The 24,596-nt window shown below is 42.9% G+C and overlaps 1 long non-coding RNA gene across 1 annotated transcript; it reads left to right on the forward strand.

Annotated features, from left to right (window-relative positions):
- Nucleotides 1–24,596, forward strand: LOC116969967. The gene is made up of 3 exons (XR_004410975.1): nucleotides 1–11; nucleotides 7,455–7,461; nucleotides 24,428–24,596. It is a non-coding gene; the product is annotated as an uncharacterized LOC116969967 (long non-coding RNA).

Genomic DNA, 24,596 nt, shown 5'->3' on the forward strand with positions numbered 1-24,596 from the left:
TAAAACTAGAGGTTGTACATAGAATGGATTACGGTATGACATAGTTGGCACCTAAAATTAGGTGCCACTGTATTGTTTTGTATTGTATTAACTTCTAATAAAATAAAAAAAAAAAAATAAAAAAAAAAAAAAAAAGTTATTATTTTGCTGGGCTTCTCCAGTAAGCCACACATGTGAACCTCTAGTCTCTTACTGCTTTACCTTTCTGATTCATTTCTGCTCAGAGACCTTTGCCCTCCGCTTACAAACATTTCCCAATGACGTTCAATGCCAGTATGAGAAACCACAGCCCATTTTTTGATTTGGCACTTTACCAGAGTTCTAGAGTTAATGCAGAATTCAATGTCACAATTTAAACCTTGTCCTCTTTTTTTTGACCAAGGTTATCACTTATTATTATTTAGTTGTTGTCATTTGGATATCATCTCAACCCGTCCATTATTCCTTATTCTTTTATCATTCATTTTTGCAACACGTTTTGTCGTTTATTCACTGTGCATTCATCATGTTATAAAACAAACTTTATTTTGATCTGCCCCAACTAACCTCTACTTCTTATAATCTCTGACTACAACCGCAATAGTTAACGTTAGTTTTTGCATTCACAAATACTTCCTCACATATCTTATGCTTCCACAATTAATCCTTTTCTTTTATTTCCCTCAGAAGTTTAGTTTTATGTTGGTTAACATCAGCACTCAAGCTCACAGTTGAAGCCACATGTAATTCAGAATGTATAACTAAGCATGCAATGTAGTAATACATCCACATACAAGTCATATAGTCAAACAAGACGTTCAACCCAACTTGTCCCATGCCAAACAAGATGTCCATCTAAGTTAATTCCATTGCTTGCATTTGTCCCTTATCCCTCTCAACCTTTCATATCGATGTACCTGTCAAAATAAGCACATTACCAAATCAGAATTCAACATGGCTACATTAGTATATCATGTGCATAGATCATATGCTATAATGAAATTTCCATCGCCACTAAATCTGTCCTTGATTACAACTTTCCACCAAATTCAATGTGCAATAAACAAATGGATATTCTCAAACTTCCAAGTTGTTAAATTACTGCATTAAAGCAACCATAGATCAACCTAGGTCTGTGGAAAGCTGGAATAAATGTGCACGTCGTAAAGTCATAGGGTTATACAGTACTGAAACAGGCCATTCGGCCCAACTTATCCATGCCGACCAAGACGTCCATCTAAGCTAGTCCCATTTGCCCCTGTTTGGCCCATTGCTCTCTCAATCTTTCCTATCCATATACCAGTCCAAACTGTTGAAGTACCTGATTCATCAAACTCTTCTGGCAGCTCGTGACTCTACTTTTCTTTGCTAGATCGACATTTGGCATTAGCACTGTAACATTAGTGATACCCATGACTTTAATGGATTAGTCATTATCCACTATCTCAGGAATTTCTCCTATATATATTATCCATTAAGACATAAAATTGTATTCATATAAAACATCTACTTTGATCTAATAACCCACAATGTATTTTCAATATTCAGCATTAGCCATGTTGATGCTTAGCAGAACATGAGTGCCAGTTCAATAACACTTTGTTCATCATTTTGGGCAGTCCTGTGTAGTAGGCCCTTGATACTTGGCAGGAAAAGTTCAACTTCATGTCATCTGTCCAGGTTAGATTGAAGCTAATGTCCCAGAGGTGCACGAACAGTTTGTTAATCTACTGTGCCAAACAGTTTGCGCTATCCATCACAGTTTGCATATTTATCATTCGTTTTAATTTACCCAACACATTTAACATTTAGCTTGGCAAAACTTTAACTGAAAGGCCATCCCTTCTCATCAGCGCTGTGGTCAATTAGAACATGTGGACATTAAATAGATTGTTCTTGTTATTTGCTAAGTGCCTGCAGATGATTCATCATCTCAACCAACAATTTGTACATCCAGTAATAGTTTCCTTGAATGAAATTAATCTCATTTGTTTTGCTGAAAGCCTTGTGTGTGGTTGTTTTTTTGATCTCTGTAAATTCACTGCCTCAATGCTCAACAGAATGAAGACTAATTTAAATGTCTTACAAAATGTGTTGACAATCTCCAAAGCACCAGGCCCTTTCTCATCGCTGCTTTCACTGTTTACCCAATTGTACAGATGATCTCAAATGGTACATATTTTTAAATTATAGCAGTAATCTGGTATTGTACAATATTCCAACATACATTTTATTAATCAACTGACAAGATTAGTAAGCTTATATTTGCTGCAATGTGCTCTTTATACCTCTTTCCAGATTCCACAGTGGCAGAATAGTAGAGTTGCTGCCTTACAGTACAAGAGAACCAGGTTCCATCCTGACTACGGGACTACGGGTGCTACCTGTATGGTGTTTGTACATTCTACCAGTGACTGTGTGGGTTTTCTCTGGATGCTCTGGTTTCCTCCCACACTCTAAAGATGTGCAGTTTTGTAGGTTAATTGGCTTCAGTTTTTTAAAAATGAATTGTCCCTAGTGTGTAGGACAGTGCTAGTGCACGGGGTGATCACTGGTCAGCACGGACTCAGTGGGCTGAAGGGCCTGTTTCAGTGCTGTTTGTCTACAGTCTAAAGTCTGAAGAGTTTGAATCGTTTACAAAGCAATTATTTTAAACATTTTACAGCTAAATTAAACAATATTAAGCTTACCCCTTGAGTTGATGTTTTGTGGAAATATCCTTACATATGGACCATAAGAGGTCATTAAGGGTAGCAAATGCCTCTGAAACTTTGCCAAGACATATGTATGGCACTTTCAAATGGCACGGTCCTCCCACTGACAAGGTGATTGCTAAAGGTGCTGTGGAGCATCCAGTAGGAAACCATTGAATACAGGTATATAAGAACTTGACACCTCAGCAAGCACTAATGAGCAGTTTGACCTTTAGCAAGTGTAGATCTCAGCATGCTAAGATACTTTGTGCAGGAAACGTTGCCTAAACCTAAAGACTCAGGAATAAAAGTTGTTATATTTCCCTGAAAAAGGATGGGCTGTACTGAACGTATAATATAGAGCATAGAACAGTGCAGCACAGGGAGAGGCCCTTCAGCCCTTACAATGTCCATGGCAAACATGGTTTAGAAACACAGCAGCTGCTGGTTAGTACACAAGAGGACATTAGTGGTGGAGTAACTCAGCAGGTCAGGCAGAACGTGGATCAGTAACATTTCAGTCTGATCTCGATCTGAAACGTTACCTATCCATTTTCTCCAGAGACGCTGCCTGGCCCGCTGAGTTCCTCCAGCACTTTGTGTCCTTCCATGCCAAACATGATGCCAAGTTAAATTAATCTCCTTTGCCTGCACGTGATCCACATCCCCCCATTCCCTGCATACCCATGTGCCTATCTTAGAGCATATGGATGCCACTATCGCATCTGCCTCCTACATTTGTTCAAAACCACTAAAAATGAAACACTACGTTTGATTCCTCCAGCAGGATAATCAATCTGTATAAAATGCTATTGCATTCATCTTAGCTTGATGTAGGTTCACACGTTTACAAGAGTAGAATTAGGCCATTCGGTCCATCGCATCTACTCCGCCATTCATTCATGGCTGATCCCTGCATCCTAATCCTATTTCCTGCCTTCTCCCCAGAACCCATTCTAATCAAGAATGTGTCTATCTTAAAAAATATCCACTGACTTGGACTCCACAGCACTCTGTGGCAATGAGTTACACAGATTAACTACCCTCTGACTAAAGACATTCCTCCTCACCTCCTTTCTAAAAGAGCGCCCTTTAATTCTGATGCCATGACCTTTGGTCCTAGACTCTCCCACCATTGGAAACAACCTTCCCACTTCCACTTTATCTATGCCTTTCAATAATCATATAACCATATAACAATTACAGCACGGAAACAGGCCATCTCGGCCCTACAAGTCCGTGCCGAACAATTATTTTCCCTTAGTCCCACCTTCCTGCACTCATACCATAACCCTCCATTCCCTTCTCATCCATATGCCTATCCAATTTATTTTTAAATGATACCATCGAACCTGCCTCCACCACTTCCACTGGATGCTCATTTCACAACGCTACCACTCTCTGAGTAAAGAAGTTCCCCCTCATGTTACCCCTAAACTTCTGTCCCTTAATTCTGAAGTCATGTCCAGTAAGTTTCAATGAGGTCCCCCCCTTCAACCTTCTAAACTACAGCGAGTACTGTCCCAGTGCTTATCATATGCTAACCCACTCATTCCTCCAATGATTCTTATGAATGCTGGTGAAAGCAAAATATCATATTTTATTTGCATTATGAGCACGATAGAGTTTGTGCCTGACTGTTCAGTAGCAGATTATGTGGGTGAAACATATATTGCATATCTTCTGCACATTTATCTGTTAAAACATCCTGATTTGCAAACCTGTGGCGATCACTTGAATACAGGAGTCATTTTAATCACTGAATGAAAAACTCCCCAAAATGGCACTGAACAATGCATCAATCTCAATGGGACATTAAATGTAGCAATACCACTTTGATGCTGCTCTATTAAAACCAACAATTTAACTAGGATTCCGTATGCTCCCAAAAAATATAAATGTTTGCATTTCACACCAACTATTATGCAGATGTTTGCTTGTCTATTAATTAACATTAAATACCTGCTCAAGTTTTTTTTCTCTGTTGTAATTAGGTGCCTGTTTAGCATCTGTATTTTTTGCTTCACTTGTTTTCACATTCTACGTAAGCACTTATATTATTTATTTTTTATCAGGGACTGCGGGGAAGAGCAACTTAACAGTTAAGTTGCTGGACTATTTTGAAAAGTTTAGGTAACAACAACAAAGACTTAATTTCAAATATAACTACTAATAATGAAACTAGACACAACAAGCTGGAATAACTCAGCGGGTCAGGCAGCTCCAGGCAGGAAAGGAATAGGCCACAAAACCCTTCTTTAGTCTAAGAGCCAGGGGAGAGGGAAACTAGACATATGAGGAATCTGTTCTGTATTTTTTTCATACCTCTAGAATAAAGCAGTACATTGCATGTTGAAGTTCAAGCAACTGATGTGTGCTTGCTATGGTGCCAAAGTCTTGTATATTCAATGCACTACTGTTGGATGCTCTCTTCACCTTTAACACTAACCTGCTCAGTGGGAGGGTGATGCCATTTGAAAGTGCCATCCATATATCTTGGCAGGGTTTCAGTGGCAATTGTTACCAATACAGAAGTCTTATGGACTTTACAGGAATATTGAAGATGTATTTGCAAAGAGAGGACTTCCACTGGTTGAGCACATTTTTTTTTGTCAGTCTCAAATTGCACCTGTCTGTAAATATTAGTCTAAATAAAGAAGTGATGGTATTTGGAAGTAACTATTCCTACAATGCCACAACTTTGCTAAAATATCTAATTAACATTTTTCTCAAAGCAACATTTAACGTATTTTATTAAAATCCCAATGTCAATATCATAGAATTTAAATCGCAGCTTCATAACTTTCATATACAGAAAAGGACGCTTGTGTTTGAAAGTCCATTTTATAACGAGGTCGTCCCAAATGTCATGAATATATAGAGGTCATTTGGCCCATCAATGTTATGCTGGCTGTGAGAGTAATACCTTCAAACCCATTCCTTAGTTATTTCCCTGTAACCTCGCTTCACACATGCACATTTGTGCCCTTTGATTCTCCCTCCTCCAACTACATGAATGGCAATTGCAAAAGCCAGTTACCTAAAGCACTAGCACGTCTTTGGGCTGTGGGTGTAAACCAGAGCATTCAGAGAAAAACCTACAGTCACACGGTGAATATGCAAACGCCATACAGCATTTTAAAATATAATTTCATTGTAAAGCACTTCAGAATTACGTATTTTTATTTGTAATGGTGGAAAGTGGACAGCATTGTGAAAATAACAAGATATTGGTCAAATAAATTGGACAGTACGGGCTCCAGGTATCTATCCAAATGCATGTGCATTGATATATTCTGTTCCTCACTGTGGAACAATATGGAAGAGAAGGTATGGGTGACACAGTAACACAGCTGGTAGAGCAGCTGCCTCACAGTGTCAGAGACCCGGGTTAAGTGCAAAGAAACAATTAGTTTGTATGTTGGTATTTTATTTTTCTCTTTGAAAAACTGAAGGCGTATACTTTATGGTGCATTAGTTTCAGTACCTGGTGGAAATCAGGTGCATGCCCAGCTGGTGTTTGTAATGAACCTCATGATTGAATTTCCATTTTTTAATGGGAACACTGTGAAATGCAAAAATCAAACACAAATCCAGACCCACTGTGTAAAGAAAAAAATCGATGTAATGTTTGAAATAACAAACTTGAACACAATTTTCAATTACAATGGCAAATTGGCATAGGTCTAATCGAAAATAACATGGAACTGAATTGTCCTGATAAAGAGAGGATATTAAGAGTTTTTGCTACACGAAACATTGATACATTGATACATTGAACCATCTCCACAAAAAAACAGACTTTGCGTCTTGTCCTAGGTTGTATACAATCCTATTAATCAAACAATGCTCATTATTGAATTTATGATGCTTAACAAATTGCAACATATTTGGCATTATATTTAACAAATTGCATAATTGATATCAATCTTTTCTCAAAGTAAACGTTGCAACTGCCATGGAATTTGTGGTTCACTTATAATTGATATAAGTAGTGCAGATAAGACATAGATTATCATAGACATAAACATAGACATCTCCACCAAAGATACTAGATACTCCTCTATAATCTTTGATCTCCACCTCATTGCAGATATTGCCTCTGGGATGGTTCCGATATAATGCTGCAAACTATATTTGGCACTGTATTTGTATCTTTCCTTTCGCTCAACCTAAGATACTTGAATTTTGCTTGAATGCATTTATGTAAAGCAATATTCGATTTTATTGGATAGCATGCAAATCAAAGTTTTTCTCAGTAAACATGACAACAATAAACTTAACCTAAACCTAGATTAATAAAGAGCCTGAAGAAAGGTCTCGGCCCAAAATGTCACCCATTCCTTCTCTCCAGAGATAATAATAATAATAATAAATGTTATTTATGGGCGCCTTTCAAGAGTCTCAAGGACACCTTACAAAAATTGAGCATGTAGAGGAAAAACATGTAACGGGAATTAAATAAATAGTAGAGACATGACTAGTACACAAAGTAAAGCCAGAATTCAATACAAAACACAGTATGAGGCCATTAATGCACAGATGAAAAGGGACGGAGACGTGGGGCTAAGGATAGGCAGAGGTGAAGAGCTGGGTCTTGAGGCGGGACTGGAAGATGGTGCGGGACACGGAATTGCGGATCAGTTGGGGGAGGGAGTTCCAGAGCCTGGGAGCTGCCCTGGAGAAGGCTCAGTCCCCAAAACTGCGGAGGTTGGACTTGTGGATGGAGAGGAGACCGGCTGATGTGGATCTGAGGGACCGTGAGGGTTGGTAGGGGGAGAGGAGGTCAGTGAGATATGGGGGGGCCAGATGGTGGAGGGCTTTGTAGGTGACGATCAGGATTTTGTAGGTGATCCGGTGGGAGATGGGAAGCCAGTGAAGTTGTTTGAGGACTGGAGTGATGTGATGCCAGGATTTGGTGTGGGTGATGAGTCGGGCGGCTGCGTTCTGGACCAGTTGGAGTCGTTTGATGTAGGTGGAGCTGATGCCAAGGAGAAGAGATGCTGCAGTCTCCTTAAGTTACTCCAGAATTTTGTGTCTATTTTCAATGTAAACCAGCAACTACAGTTCTACAGTTCCTTCCTACACACCTAGATTCATAAAGGTGATCCAGGGATGAGTAGGTAAATTAAGTTGTTGAGCAAAACTGGGAGAAACATTAAATGCAGCAGGTAGGTTATGAGAACTAAAGAAGGGGAAATAGTTCCTATATTTAAGTTTTAAAAAATGACTATTTCCATTGGTTGACAGTTAATGGAGAGTACCAGCCAATGATATGGGTATTAAGAGTTTCAAATTAGAAGGCCTCAGGGCATGTAATATAATTGCCTATAAAACCAGGCCATCACAACATCAAACAAACAGAAAAGCAAATACTAGAAGAAAGAAAGTATAGGACAGAGTTGAGAAGACACAAGTAAATAGGATTAAGTAGTTCTATTGAGAATCAAGAACTGTCAAAATCCCAATTCCGAGGATGGTGCTGTCTTTTCTATGACCCCAAACATATTTATTTAAGCTACATTTGCTCTTGCTTTGTAAAGATGTGTTGTACTCACCATTTTGCTCTATCCCTGTACATTCCTACCTGAAAATAATTCTGTCTTTTGCAATTTAGCAAACTTCTATTAATTTAACATTCACAGCCCTATAGGGAGACCCAGTCTAAATTCTCAGTTCCCGTGCACACAAAAGTATTTCCTTATTTCAGCTCTGGATGCTTAATCTCCATCGAACACTCTTAGGACTGTAAATACTGTGTTTGAATAGAAGGCTATTTTGTTTAGTCTGGCCTTCTGAGCCTTTGTGTATCATTCTGATGAGGGTACACTGAACGCTTCCCAAGAGCCTGATACCCAAACTGAACGCTATATTCCAAATTGCTCTGATCCAGGCACAAACCAATAAGGAATAAATTCCTTCATTTTGTATTCTTCTTGAGATTTAAAAAAAATCCTAATTGCTTTTCGTTCAAGTCCACTGGCTTTCAATGATCTGCCCAATTGGATTCCCAGATTGGATTGCCCTTTTAAACTGTCAGCTTTCTATTCATTTATAAAATACTTTTATGGGTCTAGATTGGGAAATCTCACGAGTGATTGCAATGAACTGCACTTCCTATGGTCTTCCCATTTAGGACTGTCTAGGAAGGAAGTGAAGATGCTGGTTTAAACCAAAGATAGAAACAAAAAGCTTGAGTAACTCATTTGTTCAGTCATCATCAGGAATGGGTGACGTTTTGGGTTTCGACTCTTCTTCAGACTGGAGAAGGGTCTTGACCCAAAACCTCACCAATTCCTTTTCTCCCGAAATGCTGACTGACCCACTGAGCTACTCCAGCTTTTTATTTCTATCTACGACCGTGTCTAATTTAGTTGAGTCTGCTTAAGTTAGTTTATTGTCATGTGTGCCGAGGTACAGTGAAAAGCTTGTTGTTGACTTGCGTAAAACCTGACTAACATAAGGATTCACGGAAAGTAAAACCCCTGCCTCACGGTGCGAGTCCACCCACGAGTGATCCCGTGTTTAAAACAAATCAAACTCGTGGTAATCACGTAGAATTAACGTAGCTGGAACGTCGGAACTCCACCCCCCCCCCCCCCCCACCTTTCCCTCCCAACTCCAGTCCCGTCCCGATCCCCTGGGAAACAGAAGGGAGCGAAAATCAATTGCCACGGATAGAAATAATGTCATACACAAGAAAGGGCAGATGCTGGTTGACAAAAAGTGAACACACGGTGCTGGAGTTACACAAAGACACAGCAGAATTTTGGAAACGTCATCCCGTCACCCATTCCTTCTCCCCAGAGATGCTGCCTGTCCGGTGAGTTAAAGAGTGTCCACGGTGGACTCACGAGTCACTACGGTAAACGCACGGGTTACTGCGTTCTTACAACAAGTTTAAAAGTTTTTAATTTTTACTTCAAGTGTAAATTTGACTCGTGGAAACCGTTCATCATGTTGAAAGATTTTCACGAGTTAACAGGTTTCCCAAGTACCGTTAGCGTTACGAGTTTGGACGTTCCAGCTACGTTAATTCTACGTGATTACCACGAGTTTGATTTGTTTTAAACTCGGGATCACTCGTGGGTGGACTCGCACCATGAGACAGGGGTTTAACCCTTACGTCAGTCAGGGAGCGCCTGTACTTTTGAAGATTCAAGAGTAACATATATAGATTTTACAGCCAACAAGAACAATGCAGATTAGGGAACATATGGGAGTAGGGAGTCTGAATTTAAATTTCAGTGTATGGCAATGGCTTCAACCTTTTTCATCCGTGGCCAGAAATGTATCAAACATTTAGACTTACAGCCTATAAGATAGTATGATAAATGAATTGATAATTCTGTCAAAATAATTTGACTTTTCTAAATATTTTATTTTGTCTCTGCAGCATATTAATCTCGCAATAAAAGAATAAAATAAAGCATTAACACACAAAATAAAATTCAAATTAAATAATTGAAAGCATAATTAAAGCATACAATAAAATGATCACAATGAATATTGTGATGAAGTTGAATTCTTCTCCCAGTCTACCCGCCTGCCCCATGTGTGTTGAAATGTGCAGGAAGGAACAGCAGATGCTGATTTAATCCGAAGATAGACACAAAATGCTGGCGTAACTCAGCGGGACAGGCAGCATCTCTGGAACATCTTGTCAGATTGTGGAAATCCCGGGGGGATAGCGTCAGGTTAGCTCCCGGTGTCATCGTCCACAGGGCCCATGGCCGAAACCTCACGTGTGTGTGTGTGTGTGTGTTTGTGTGCGCGCGCATGCCCGTGTGGCGACCAAGAAATTGTGTCCCCCCTTGTTTTGACAGTGATTTCTGCCCCTGTGGTTGCGGAAGGGTCTCGACCTGAAACATCATCCATTCCTTCTCTCCGGAGATGCTGCCTGTTCCGCTGAGCTACTCCAGCATTTTGTGTCTATCTTCGGATTAAAGAAAATAGACACAAAATCTGCAGTTCATTCCTGCACTTTTCAACACATATTGGGCAGGCGGATAGACTAGTAGAAGCATCCAGCATCTTCCGTATACGTTGAAACTTGCACAACAGCTGCAAGGCTGCCTTATAAATAATTTCAACAACTTTCATTGGACCCCCCCTCATGGTCCAATCTTAATCCTCACGGCCAAATCTTGGGCCATGGCCGATGGTTGAGATCCAGCGGTTTAAAGCATCAAACTGTTTAAATCTCTTGCTTCGACGGAGATACGACTTTTTCTGTATCGTATCTCCGTCGCATTGCGGCCTAACATCGTGGAGCTGTTTGCTAGGGATCGACTTCGGGAGCCCCAACCTTAGGAGGTTCGACCGCCACAATCGCGGGAGCCTCGATCGCCCCATTACGGGGGCTTCGATCGCCCCATTACGGGGGCTTCGACCGCCACAATCGCGGGAGCATCGATCGCCACAATCGCGGGGGCTTCGATCGCCCCGACTGTGGATATTTCGATCACCCCGACTGCAGGGGTAAAGGGGTAAGAAGGTAAAAGCTATTCACCTTGGGGAATATGAGGTTGCTGAAAAACAAGATGGACATGCTGCCTGCACTGGCGGCGACTCAGAGGGAGCGCCGTGAGTACAGTGATCTCGGTGTTTTGCGGGGACATCGTGCCTTGAGAGCATCCTGCAGTCTGGTGCGAGTGTGGACGGCTTTCTGACTATTCGGGTGAACATGGACTGCAGAGACAGTGACAGTGGTCAGTGGTCAGTACATGTGGTGTTGTACTTCCGGTGGCGCTGGTGCCAGCTGTCTCCACCTTCAGCCCGGTATCTTTCAGTTTTTTTTCGTTATTTTTTATTATGTTGAAGTGTGTTTTTATGTTTTTTTTAATGTTTTAATGTGGGTGAAGAGGGTACGGTAAGGGGGATACCGTCCTTCAGTCGCTTCCTGGAGAGGGCGCGACTATTATTCGAGTCGCGTCCTCCCCCCCCCCCCCCCCCCCCCAGCGGCCTACCTACTGGATTGGCGCGGCCTTTCCTGCCTGGACCGACCAGAGCTCCAGCAGCGGCGGGACAGCGCTGATACATCGCGGGGCTGGCGATGCCTTACCGGGGATCGCCGTCTGGAGCCCGGAGTGCTGGACCTGCTGCACCGACATCATGGAGCTGCGGTTTGCGGAGCTCCCAACGCGGGCGGCGCTGACAAACATCGTGGGGTCCTGCGACTCTGCCCGGCTCGGCCTGCGGACTCGGGAGCTGCGGACTCCGGTGGGAGGCGGCTGATCGGGAGGTCCGGGCCGCTGAGGAGGATTTTCACCGTCGGGGTTCGGCGTCGGCGTCGGCGTTCCATCAGCCCGGCGAGAGGGCCTGAGCATCGGGCCGCACGGGGTGGCGACTGCGGGTGCTTGGAAGACCCCGACCACGGGTAAACATCTGGGAAGATCGGAGGGGAGGCTGGCTGTACTATGGTGCCTTCCTCACCTTGGTGCCATTGTGTTATGTTGTGTCGTGGACTTTCTGTGTTTGTGCTTTTTTTTTTTTTTCTATTTTACTTTTAATATGTTTTATAATTTATTATTTATTTATTTTTATGATACTGACTGTAAAGGGAAATTCATTTCGTTGTCTCTAATTGAGACAATGACAATAAATGTGAATACAATACAAAACAATACAATACAATACAATACAATACAATACAATACAATACAATACAATACAATACAATACAATACAATACAATACAATACTATACAATACAATACAATACAATACAAATTTGCTAATGTTACTTTGAATCCCTGCATACAAATCATTGATGTATATTGTAAATAGCTGCGGTCCCAACATCGAGCCTTGCGGTATCCCACTAGTCACTGCCTGCCATTCTGAAAGGGACCCGTTAATCCCCACTCTCTGTTTCGTGTCTGCCAACCACTTATCTATCCATCAAATCAAATCAAATCAAATCAAATCAAATCAACCTTTATTGTCATCTTGCAAAGCAACAATTGTACAGTGCAAAATGAGAAGACGTTTCCCAGGGAATACCGGAGCATCGCACATAAAACTTAAACATTTCACATAATAAAAACACTAAAAACAATCCAGTCCCTGATGAAACAGTACAAATAGTTTAAAGGTGCAGGTAAAACAGCAACATTAAAATACAGTAAAAACAGTCATAAAAAATGTCCAGGGCAGCTGATTTAAGTGGCCAGTGCCCACGTTATTAAATTGGCTGTGCAAAGCCGCAGAATCAGGTGGAGTGAGTGTTTATCAGCCACACAGCCTGTGACAGGAAGCTGTTTAGCAGTCTGGTAGTCCGGGCTTTGATGCTACGGTATCACTTGCCCGATGGCAGGAGATCCAGATGTGTGTGGATGGGTTGCAGTTTGTCCTTGGCTATTCTCAGTGCTTTTTTCAGACAGCGATTCTCCATGTCAGCACTCCACCCCAATACCATGTGCCCTAATTATTCCCACTTATCTCCTATGTGGGAACTTATCAAATGATTTCTGAAAGTCCAGGCACACTTCATCCACTGACTCTCCCGTGTCATTTTTCCTAGTTACATCTTCAATAAATTCCAGAAGATTAGTCAAGCATGATTTCACCTTCGTAAATCCATGCAGACTCGGACCGATCCTGTTACTGCTATCCAAATGTGCGGCTATTTCATCTATTGTCTATCCTCCATTCCACAGGAACTGATCCTGAGTCTATAGAACATTGAAAACGTATCACCAATGCATCCACGATTTTGAGAGCCACTTCCTTGCGTACCCTGGGATGCAAAACATCAGGCCCGCCTTCAGTCCCATCAGCCTACCCAACACCATTTCGTCCCGAATGTGGATTTCCTTCAGTTCCTCCGTCACCCCAGATCCTCTTGACAGTTCTATATCAGGAAGATTGTTTGTGTCCTCCTTTTTGAAGACGAATCCAAATTACCTGTTCAACTCAGTTGCCATTTCCTTGTTCCCCATAATAGATTCACCTTTTTCGGTCTTCAAGGGTCCAGCTTTGGTCTTAACTAATTTGTTTTCTCTTCACATACCTATATAAGCTTTTACCATCCTGCTTTATATTCTTGGCTAGCTTACCTTCGTACATCATCTTTTCTCCCCGTATTGTATTTTTAGTTATCTTCTGTTGTTCTTAAACATTACCCAATCCTCTTGCATCCCGCTCATCTATGCTACGTTGTACGTCTTTTAGTTTTGTACTGTCCCTGACGTCCATTGTCAGCCACTGCCGCCTCGGAATTAAGTGATAATACCTTCTGTATTATTCCTATGAATACCTGCCATTTTTGTCCCACTATCATCCCTGCTAGTGTATGTTACCAGTCAACTTTGGCCAGCTCCTCCTTCATGGCCCCATACTCCCGTTTATTCAACTGTAATACTAACACCTCCGATCCACCCTTCTCCCTCTCCAATTCAATCAATCAATCAACCTTTATTGTCATCTTGCAAGCAACAGTGTACAGTGCAAAATGAAAAGACGTTTCCCAGGGAATAGCGGAGCATCGCACATGAAATTTAAAACATTTCACCCATAATAACACTAAAAACAATCCAGTCCCTCATGGAACAGTATAAATAGTTAAAAGCAGGTAAAACACAATGTTAAAATACAATAACCCAATCATAAAAATGTCCGGCAGCTGATTTGAGTGGCCAGTGCCAGTTATTAAAGTGGCCAGTGCCAGTTATTAAAGTGTCCGTACCAGCCGCAGATTGTAGATTAATTGTAGATTAAATCTGACCATGTTATGGTCACTGCCTCCTAATGGCTCACTAACCTCGAGGTCCTTTGTCAAATCCGGTTCAATACATAACACTAAATCCAGAATTACCTTCTCCCTGGTAGGCTCCAATACAAGCTGCTCTATGAATCCATCACGAAGGCACTCGACAAAGCCCCTTTCTTGGAGTCCAGTAGCAACCTAATTTTCCCAGTCTACCTGCATGTTGAAATCTCCTATAACAACCATAGCGTTACTTTTGATACATGCCAATTTAACTCAACTTGCACCCAATGTCCAGGCTGCTGTTTGGGGTCCTGGAGTTAAGTCCCATTAGGATATTTTACCCTTACAATTCCTTACTATTATCCATACTGACTCCACGTCTCCTGTTTCAATGTCACCCCTTGCAAGGGACTGAATTTCATTCCTCACAAACAGAGCAACCCCACCCCCTCTACCCACCTGTCTGTCTTTTCGATAGGAGGTATACCCTTGTATATTCCGTTCCCAACCCTGGCCCTTTTGCAGCTATGTCTCTGTAATTCCCACAACATCATACTTTCCAATTTCTAACTGAGCCTCAAGCACGTCCACTTTATTTCTTATACGTCACGCATTTATATACAACCCTTTGCCCTCCGTATTCACTTCCCCCCACGCATCGCTCGCAATTGGCCCTGACCGTACACTTTTATCCCTTCTCGAACTTTCCTTTGCATTAATTCGAGAATCTTTTGTAATTTTTCCTGTAATAATTTCCCCTTCAACTCCATCTTTATACTCCCAATTTGTCAATCCCTCCACCCCACTATTTAGTTTTAACCCACACATGTAGCACTAGCAAACCTGCCTGACAGAACGTCAGTTCCCCTCCAGTTAAGAGCGGGTTAGAGTGGTTTACAGGGTTTTAGAGGTGTGTGCGGGGATTTAGACGGGATTGGAGATGTTTACATGGCTTCAGAGGGTTTTAGAGGGGTTTGCAAGGTTTAGAGGTGTTTACAGGCGGTTTGAGGGGTTTGGCGGGGGGGGGGTTACAGAGGTTTACAGGTGTCTACAGAGGTTTACAGTGGTTGACAAGGTGTTACAGGGGTTTACAGAGGTTTAGAGTGGTTTAGGGGGTATGGAGTGGTTTACAGGTTTGGTGTGGATTGGGCGGGGGTGTACAGGGGGTTTGGAGGAGTTCAGTGTCGTTTAAAGGAGTAGAGGGGTTTAGAGGAATTTAGAGTGGGTAGAGGTATTTAATGTTGTTTACATGCGTTTATTGGGGGTTTACAATGGTTTACAGGGGATTAGAGGGATTTAGAGGTGTTCACATGTGTTTACCGGGGCTTAAAGAGGACATGACTTCAGAATTAAGGGACAGAAGTTTAGGGGTAACATGAGGGGGAACTTCTTTACTCAGAGAGTGGTAGCTGTGTGAAATGAGCTTCCATTGAAAGTGGTGGAGGCAGGTTCGATTTTATCATTTAAAAATAAATTGGATAGGTATATGAATGGGAAAGGAATGGAGGGTTATGGTCTGAGTGCAGTTAGATGGGACTAGGGGGAAATATTTGTTCGGCACGGACTTGTAGGGCTGAGATGGCCTGTTTCCGTGCTGTAATTGTTATATGGTTATATGGTTATATGGTTAAAGGGGTGTAGAGGAGTTTGGCGCGGTTTAGATGGGTTTACAGGGGGTGTAGAGGGGTTGAGAGGGGATGATAGGGATTTCGAGGGATTTGGGGGGGGGGGTTTAGAGGGGGCAGATAGCGGCTTAGAGGTGTTTAGATGTGTTTAGCGGGGTGCAGATGTGTTTAGAGGGGTTTGTAGGTGTTTGGAGGGGTTTCGAGAGGTGTTGAGTTGTTTAGAGGGATTTAGAATGACAGATGCGTTTACTGGGGTTTACAGAGGTTACAGTGGGTTAGATGGGGGTTACAGGAGGTTACAGTGATTTGCAGTGGGTTGGAGGGGTTTACATGGAGTATATGTGAGTTTAGAGGGGATTACAGAGGGTGTAGGTGAGATTAGAGGGTGTACATGAGTTCGCAAGGGTTTAGACTAATCTAGAGAGGTTTAGAAGCGTTTACTGGGGTTTACAAGGATTCACGTGTTTAGAGGGGTTGGGTTGTTTACAGCGGTTCACGGGGTGTGTAGACGGGTTTAGATGGGGTTTGAGCGGTTTAGAAGGGTTTGGAGTGGTTTACGTGGGGTTAGAGGTGTTTACACGGAGTTACAGCGATGTATTTAGTGGTTTAGAGAGGTTTAGAGGGGTTTAGTGGTTTAGACAGTTTAGAGGGGTTTAGGGCGGTTAGATGAGTCTACAGTGGTTTAGAAACATAGTAACATAGAAAATAGGTGCAGGAGTAGGCCATTCAGCCCTTCGAGCCTGCACCGCCATTCAATATGATCATGGCTGATCATCCAATTCAGTATCCTGTATCTGACTTCTCTCCATACCCCCAGATCCCTTTAGCCACAAGGGCCACATCTAACTCCCTCTTAAATATAGCCAATGAACTGGCCTCAACTACTTTCTGCGGCAGAGAATTCCAGAGATTCACCACACTCTGTGTGAAAAATGTTTTCCTCATCTCGGTCCTAAAAGATTTCCCCCTTATCCATAAACTGTGACCCCTTGTTCTGGACGTCCCCAACATCGGGAACAATCTTCCTGCATCTAGCCTGTCCAACCCCTTAAGCATTGTGTACGTTTCTATAAGAACCGCCCTCAATCCTCTGAATTCTAGCGAGTTCGAACCGAGTCTATCCAGTCTTTCTTCATATGAAAGTCCTGACATCCCAGGAATCAGTCTGGCGAACCTTCTCTGTACCCCCTCTATGGCAAGCATGTATTTCCTCAGATTAGGAGACCAAAGCTGTACGCAATACTCCAGGTGTGGTCTCACCAAGACCGTGTACAAGTGCAGTAGAACCTCACTGCTCCTATACTCAAATCCTTTTGCAATGAATGCTAACATACCATTCGCGTTCTTCACTGCCTGCTGCACCTGCGTGCCTACTTTTAATGACTGGTGTACTATGACACCCAGGTCTCGTTGCATCTCACCCTTTCCTAATCGGCCACCATACAGATAATAGTTTACTTTCCTGTTTTTGACACCAAAGTGGATAACCTCACATTTATCCACATTACACGGCATCTGCCATGCATTTGCGCACTCACCCAGCCTATCCAATTCACATGCAGCCTCCTAGCATCCTCCTCGCACCGAACACTGCCCCCCAGCTTCGTGTCATCCGCAAACATGGAGATGTTGCATTCAATTCCATCGTCCAAATCATTAATATATATCGTAAATAGTTGGGGTCCCAGAACAGAGCCTAACAGGTGGGGTTAGAGCGCTTTCGGTGGGGGTTTGAGGTGGTTCGAGAGCTTTCGAGGGACTGCGAGGGGTTTAGAGGGGTTTGGTTGGGTTATGAGGGATTTACAGTGGTTTCGAAGGGTTTCCAGTGGTTTCGATGGGTGCTGAGGAAGTTAGAGAGTTTTCGAGGTGTTTCGAAGGGGTTGGTTGACATGGGTTTCGTGGGGGTTAGAAGCGTTCAGATGTGTGCGGAGGTGTTTGGATGGGTTTAGAACGGTTTAGAGGGGGTTGGATGAACTTAAATGCGTTTAGAAGGTTTTGGAGGAGTTTGGAGGAGTTTGGAGGGGTTTAGAGGGGGATTAGAGGGATTTAGAGGGTGTTGGAGGTGTTTGGAGGGGTTTAGATAGGTATAGAGATGTTTAGAGGGGAGTGGGTTGGATGGGTTTAGAACGGTTTAGAGTGCTGTGGAGCTGAAATTTGTTTAGAGTGGTTGAGTGGTATGGAGGGGCATGGAGGTGTTTAGAGGGGCAGAAAGGGGTTTAGTGGTGTTTAGGTGCTTTTAGCGGGGTTTAGATATGTTTAGAGACGTTTAGAGGTGCTTAGAGGGGTTTGAGATGTTTTGAGTTGTTTAGAGTGATTTAGTGGTTTAGACACGTTTACTTGGGTTTACAGGGGTTACATGGGTTTAGATGGAGTTTACAGGGGTTTGCATGAATTTAGGGTGGATTGGAGGGGTTTACAGAGGGTTTAGGTGAGTTTAGAGGGGATTACAGGGGGGTGTAGGTGAGTTTAAAGGGAGTTACAGGGGTTCGCAGGGGTTTAGACTTGTCTGGAGAGGTTTAGACATGTTTACAGAGGTTTACAAGGGATCAGGTGTTAAGAGGGGTTGGGGTGTTTAGAGCGGTTCACAGGATGTTAAGACGGGTGTTGATGGGTTTGGAGCGGTTTAGAGGGGATTACATGGGTTTCGAGGGATTTACATGGGGTTAGATGGGTCTACGGTAGTTTAGAGGGGTTTAGAGCGCTTTCGATGGGTTTTCTGTTTCGAGAGCTTTCGACGGGGTCCCAGTGGTTTAGAGGGGCTTCGATGGGTTATGACGGGTTTAGAGTGGTTTCGAGGGCGTTTGAGGGGATTCGAGGCGTGTGGGTGATTTAGAGATGTTTCGAGGGGTCTCGAGGGGTGTTGAGGTGTTTGACGGTTTACATGGGTTTCCATATAACCTATAACAATTACAGCACGGAAACAGGTCATCTCGACCCTTCTAGTCCGTGCCGAACACGTATTCTCCCATAGTCCCATATACCTGCGCTCGGACCATAACCCTCCATTCCTTTCCCTTCCATATAACTATCCAATTTATTTTAAAATGATAAAAACGAACCTGCCTCCACCACCTTCACTGGAAGCTCATTCCACACAGCCACCACTCTCTGAGTAAAGAAGTTCCCCCTCATATTACCCCTAAACGTCTGTCCCTTAATTCTCAAGTCATGTCCCCTTGTTTGAATCTTCCCTACTCTCAGTGGGAAAAGCTTATCCACTTCAACTCTGTCTATCCCTCTCATCATTTTAAAGACCTCTATCAAGTCCCCCCTTAACCTTCTGCGCTCCAAAGAATAAAGCCCTAACTTGTTCAACCTTTCTCTGTAACTTAGTTGCTGAAACCCAGGCAACATTCTAGTAAATCTCCTATGTACTCTCTCTATTTTGTTGACATCCTTCCTATAATTAGGCGACCAAAATTGTGCCCCATACTCCAGAATTGGCCTCACAAATGCCTTGTACAATTTTAACATTACATCCCAACTTCTATACTCAATGCTCTGATTTATAAAGGCCAGCACACCAAAAGCTTTCTTTACCACCCTATCTACATGAGATTCCACTTTCATGGAACTGTGCACAGTTATTCCCAGATCCCTCTGTTCACCTGCATTCTTCAATTCCCTACCATTTACCATGTACGTCCTATTTTGATTTGTCCTGCCAAGATGTAGCACCTCACACTTATCAGCATTAAACTCCATCTGCCATCTTTCAGTCCACTCTTCCAACTGGCATAAATCTCTCTGTAGACTTTGAAAATCTACTTCATTATCCACAACCCCACCTATCTTAGTATCATCTGCATTCTTACTAATCCAATTTACCACACCATCATCCAGATCATTGATGTACATGACAAACAACAGTGGACCCAACACAGAACCCTGTGGCACCCCACTAGCCACTGGCCTCCAACCTGACAAACAACCTTCTACCATTACTCTCTGGCATCTCCTATTCAGCCACTGTTGAATCCATCTTGCTACTTCACCATTAATACCCAACCATTGAACCTTCTTAACCATCCTTCCATGAGGAACCATGTCAAAGGCCTTACTGGTCCATATGTACACCATCCACTGCTTTACCCTCATCAATTTCCCGAGTAACCTCTTCAAATAATTCAAGAAGATTAGTCAAACATGACCTTCCAGGCACAAATCCATGTTGACTGTTCCTAATCAGACCGTGTTTATCCAGAAGCTTATATATATTATCTCTAAGTATCCTTTCCATTAATTTGCCCACCACTGACGTCAAACTAACAGGTCTATAATTGCTAGGTTTACTCTTAGACCCCTTTTTAAACAATGGAACAACATGCGCAGTACGCCAATCCTCGGGGCTATTCCCGTTTCTAATGACATTTGAAATATTTATGTCATAGCCCCGGCTATTTCTACACTAAATTCCCTCAATATCCTAGGATATATTCTGTCAGGACCTGGAGACTTATCCACTTTTATATTTTTCAAAAGTGTCAGTACTTCTTTTACTTTGAAACTCATAGTTTCCATAGCTACTCTACTAGTTTCCCTTACCTCACATAATTCAATATCTTTCTCCTTGGTGAATACCGAAGAAAATAAATTGTTCAATATCTCCCCATCTCTTTTGGCTCTGCAGATAGCTGTCCACTCTGACTCTCTAATGGACCAATTTTATCCCTCGTTATCCTTTTGCTATTAATATAGCTGTAGAAACCCTTTGGGTTTACTTTCACCTTACTTGCCAAAGCAACCTCATATCTTCTTTTAGTTTTTCTAATTTCTTTCTTAAGGTTCTTTTTACATTCTTTATACTCCTCAAGCACCTCATTTACTCCATGCTGCCTATAATTATTGTAGATATCCCTCTTTTTCCGAACCAAGTGTCCAATTATCCTTGAAAACCATGGCTCTTTCCGAATTTTACTATTTCCTTTCAACCGAACAGGGACATAAAGATTCTGTACTCTTAAAATGTCACCTTTAAATGTACTCCATTTCTCTTCCACACCTTTCCCATAAAACAAAATGTCCCAATTTACTCCTTTTAAATCCTTTCGCATCTCCTCAAAGTTAACCTTTCTCCAATCAAAAATCTCAACGCTAGGTCCAGTTCTGACCCTCTCCATAATTATATTGAAACTAATGGTATTGTGATCACTGGTCCCGAACTGTTCCCCAACGCATACCTCTGCCACCTGACCCGTCTCATTTCCTAACAGGAGGTCCAGCACCGCCCCTTCTCTAGTAGGTACTTCTATGTATTGCTGCAAAAAACTATCATGCACACAGTTTACAAACTCCAACCCATCCAGCCCATTTACAGAATGTGTTTCCCAGTCTATGTGTGGAAAATTGAAATCTCCCGCAATCACTACCTTGTGCTTACTACTAATATCTGCAATCTCCTTACATATTTGCTCTTCCAATTCTCGCTCCCCATTTGGCGGTCTATAATACACCCCTATAAGTGTTGCTACCCCTTTCACATTTTTCAGTTCCACCCAAATAGCCTCCCTAGACGAGCCCTCTAATCTATCCTGCCAAAGCACTGCTGTAATATCTTCCCTGATAAGCAATGCAACACCTCCACCTCTTGCCCCTCCAATTCTATCACACCTGAAGCAACGAAGTCCTGGAATATTTAGTTTCCAATCACAGCCCTCCTGCAACCATGTTTCACTGATCGCCACAACATCATACTTCCAGGTGTCAATCCAAGCTCTAAGTTCATCCACCTTTCTTACAATGCTCCTAGCATTAAAATATACACATTTAAGAAACCCACCCTCTCTTATTCTCTGTTTATTGTCATTTTCTTCTCTCTCCCCTACATTTTGGGTCAGAGTGCTACCATTCTCTGCCTCCTGCCTCACACACTGACCGCTAGCTTTCCCAATTTGAGTCCCTCCCCCCAACCATACTAGTTTAAAGTCTCCCCAGTAGCCTTTGAAAATCTCCCCGCCATGATATTGGTCCCCCTCGAGTTCAAGGGCAACCCGTCCTTTCTGTACAGGTCGCACCTTCCCCAAAAGAGGTCCCAATGATCCAGAAACTTGAATCCATACCCACTGCACCAGTCCCTCATCCACTCATTTATCCTCCACCTCGCTCCATTCCTACTCTCACTTACGCGTGGCACAGGCAGTAATCCTGAGATTGTTACCTTTGCAGTCCTTCTCCTGTAGACCTTTCTAAACTCAACTACGCACACTGTAAATGCATCTAACCTCACCTACACCCACTGTGTAGTTTCGTGGGGTTTAAATGGATTCAGAGGGGTTTGGAGGAGTTTGGATGCATTTTTTGAGTGGTGTAGAAGGGTTTGGAGAGGCTTGAATGGATTGAAAGGCGTATAGAAGGGTTTAAATGAGTTCGGAGGGGTTTAGATGGGCTTAGAGGGATTTAGAGGGGTGTGGAGGGGTGTAGAGGCGCTGAAATTTGTTTGGAAGTGTTTTGAGGTGTATGGAGGTGTTTACAGGGATTTAGAGGGGTTTTCAGGGGGTTAGAGTGGTTTGGAGGGGCTTACTGGTGGATAGAGGGGATTACAACGGTTTCGAGTTCTCGAAGGGTTTAGAGCGGTTTAGACGGGTTTAGATGGGTTGAGAGCTGTTTACAGGGGTGTGCAGGGGGATTACAATGTTTTACAGAGGGGGAAGAGGGATTTGGAGGGGTTTAAAGTTTTTTAGCGGAGTTTGGAGTGGTTGAGAGGGGCTTAGAATGGTTTAGAGGGGTTTAGTGTGTGGAGGGGTTTTGAGTGGTTTGGAGGGGTTTCGATGTGTTTTGAGGGGGTTGGAGTGATTTAGAGGGGATGGAGGGGTTAGAGGGGTTTACAGGGGTTTAGAGGGGTTTAACAGGAATGTAGAGTGATGTATAGTGGTTGGAAATATTTTAGAGGGGTTTAGTGGGGTTTAGAGGGGTTTCTACAGGTTTACATGGGGTTAGAGGGTTTTAGATTGGTTTCGAGCGGTTTGGTTTACAGGTTTGGAGTGGTTTAGAGGGGTTTATATTGGGGGCTATTAGGGGTTCAGAGTGGCTTAGAGGGGTTAGAAAGGTGTTGAGGGGTTTAGAGGGGTTTAGATGTGTTTATATGTGTTTAGAGGGGCCTAGATGGGGTTAGAGTGGTGTGGAGGCGTTTACATGGTGTGCAGGGGTTTGCATGTGCTTTAAGGAGCTTAGAGATGTATAGCGGTGTTTAGAGGGGTTCACAGGGGTTTAGGATGGTTAACAGGAGTTGATATGGATTTAGAGGAGCTGAAGGGGTTTAGAGGGGCATGGGGGTGTTTAAAGGTGTTTAGGTGTGTTTAGAGGGGTATAGATGGGTTTATAAGTGTTTAGATGTGTTTAGAGGGGGTATTGAGGGGTTTACATGGGTTTACAGGTAGTTTAGATTGGTTTGCAGATCTTTACAGTGGGTGTACGTGAGGTTAGAGGCATTTACAGTGGGTTTAGTTGAGTTTAGAAAGGTCTACAGGGGTTTACAGGGGTGCACATGTGTTCAGAGGGGTTTAGAGGTGTTTAGAGCGATTTACTTGGGTTTGGACAGGTATAGAGTGACGTAGAGCGATTTAGAGGGCTTTAGATGCTTTTAGCGGGATTTACGGTAATGTAGATGGATTTAGAGCGGTTTAGAGGGGTTTAGTGAGGTTGAGCGGGGTTTTGAAGAGGTTTGGAGGGGATTTAGAGGGGGTTTAGAACGATTTGAGGGTTTTCGAGGAGTTTCGAGCGTTTCAGAGGGGGTTCGATGGGATTCGAGGGTTTATAGTGTTTACAGAGGAGTTTAAAGGCGTTTAGATGGATTTTGAGGGGTGTGGATGGGCTTAGACGGGCATAGAGGGATTTAGTTGGGTTTCGATGTGTTTGGAGGGGCTTAGAGTTGTATAGAGTTTTTTAGAGGGTTTTCGACAGTTTAGGAGGAGTTTAGAGTGGTGTAGAGGTGCTGAAATATGTTTAAAGGTGTTTAGAGGGGTTTGGAGGTGTTTAGAGGGTTTGAATGGGTTTAGAGATGTTTGGAGGGATTTAGAGTGGTTTATAGGGGTTTAGAATAGTTCAGAGGGGTTTAGTGTCGGAGGGGTTTGTAGGAGTTTAGAGGGAGTTTGGTTGGGTTTAGAGGGGTTTGGTGGGGATTAGAGGGGTTTAGGGGGGTTTTGAGGGGTTAGAGAGGTGTAGAGGTGTTTGCATTGGTTATGTGAGGAACAGGATGAGGTAATGCTGGCTACCACGGCTGGTTAGAGGATGATTAAACCACATCAATCGTGAGGTACAGGATGATCAAACCACATTGTTAAGGGCGGGATAATTAAATACCACCGCCCTTGGTTAAACACTGATAAGCACGGCACTAGAACAAAGATAAAGGGTACAGGCCGCTATAATTTGGAGAAACAGTCAAAGCAGCAAAACAAAGGATTAATGAATCCTGCAAGGTAACTTTTGCACTTGCTTAATGAGGAAAATGAATATTACAGATACGCCCCTGATCGGAAAACTGCTCATTACCATGAACATGCGATGTATGATCTGGGAGGTAACATGGGCGGGACGGAAGTTTGTGCACCTCAGCGCTATGATTGGAAGGGGCCAGAAGGGGAGGGG

This window comes from Amblyraja radiata, unplaced genomic scaffold (genome assembly GCF_010909765.2).
Source record: "Amblyraja radiata isolate CabotCenter1 unplaced genomic scaffold, sAmbRad1.1.pri scaffold_444_ctg1, whole genome shotgun sequence".
Classification (NCBI taxonomy): Eukaryota; Metazoa; Chordata; class Chondrichthyes; order Rajiformes; family Rajidae; genus Amblyraja; species Amblyraja radiata.